Here is a 1,346-nt window from a genome sequence, read left to right as displayed (position 1 = left end):
TCTGGTCAATGGCTCAGAGGACTAGCCATAACAGAGGCCACACTCTACCATCCCAAATCCAGTTGAAACATCTCTTGAAGGCCCTATTCTCCCCCCATGAGAGGGAAAGGCAGTGCTCCTGCTCTATCTTCCTCAGAAGTTGGCCTTCCCGCTCTTCCCTCCCATAGAGACCCCAGTCCAGAACAGGCCCAAGCAGCTCAAATCTCAGACTTTATTTTGGTTGCATATTCACACACATTCAGGGGCCTTTTAGATTTTGTCAAAAGAAGCTACGTCAATGCTCTGCACATAATCTTGGAATTTGGTGATCTCCTCCAGGATGTCTGTTCCCACCTTGCCATCCTCCACCACACACTGGATCTGCAGCTTCCGAATGCCATACCCCACAGACACCAGCTTGGAGCCTCCCTAGATCAGTCCATCCAGCTGTATGGAGTGGACACACTCTTCCAACTTTGCCATGTCAGTTTCATCATCTCAAGGCTTGACATCTAGGAGTTTGGAAGACTTTGCAATCAGCCCTGGCTTCTTGGCCTTCTTCTCTGCGTATTGCCCAAGCTCCTTCCAGGCTGGGTTGCTTCCTAGTCTTCTTCCTCATCATCCCTACCAAACAAGTCAATATCATCATTTTCCTCATCATCCTGTGCTGGAGTGGCCGCCTTCTTAGCAGGTGATGTGGTAGGTAGCTCCACCTTCTGTATAGGGGATACTGCTGAGTCTGAGGAGCCAGAAAGTGATGGGAGGGGGAGCATTTTTCCAGGGTAAACAGCCAGATTTCGAGCTTGGAGATGAAGAGTTGTAGGTCCTGAATCACACTCCGAAGGCTCTTTTTCTCTGCCTCTAGACTGGAAATTCTGGTGACCAGTTCACTATGGTCCCTGTGGGGACCACTGGAAAAGCTGACGTTTGCGCTAGGACCGGGTTCGGCCTGGCTCAGGACCTCAGAGAGACTTTCTTGAGTCCGGCCAGTGATTTCTGGTTATTCTCCCTGGCTCTGGCAGTGTCACCGAGGATCACAGCGCCGTTCTCCTGTCGGGAGGGGATGGGCACAAGACCACTCATCTGCTAATAGAACTTTCTCTCTGCATCATCGTACTTGCATTTGTCAAACCAGATCTTCTCATGCAGCAGGAAGCTGGTTGCCATCTTCACCGCGGGAGAAGGGAGGGCCGCAGCGAAAGATTAGTCCCAAAGCCAATCCGGCGGGAAGCAGCGGTGAAAGCACTTTCTAGTCTTTTAAAACTTCCAAACTGATCTACATGTTGTTCCTATCATTTGATACTCCATCTTTTGTCTCTGAGTTTTTACTGGATGTCCTCCATTCCTGGAATGTTCTTTCTCCTACC

At 50.1% G+C, this 1,346-nt stretch overlaps 1 pseudogene; it reads right to left on the bottom strand.

Annotated features, from left to right (window-relative positions):
• Positions 1 to 249: 249 nt before the first annotated feature.
• LOC114036077 lies at positions 250 to 1,146 on the bottom strand (annotated as a pseudogene).
• Between the last annotated feature and the right edge of the window lie 200 nt (positions 1,147 to 1,346).

Source organism: Vombatus ursinus, unplaced genomic scaffold (genome assembly GCF_900497805.2).
Source record: "Vombatus ursinus unplaced genomic scaffold, bare-nosed wombat genome assembly UNPS02009573.1, whole genome shotgun sequence".
Lineage (NCBI taxonomy): Eukaryota > Metazoa > Chordata > Mammalia > Diprotodontia > Vombatidae > Vombatus > Vombatus ursinus.
The sequence above is the reverse complement of the archived record's forward strand: the minus strand, read 5'-3'. Positions and strand labels throughout refer to the sequence as shown.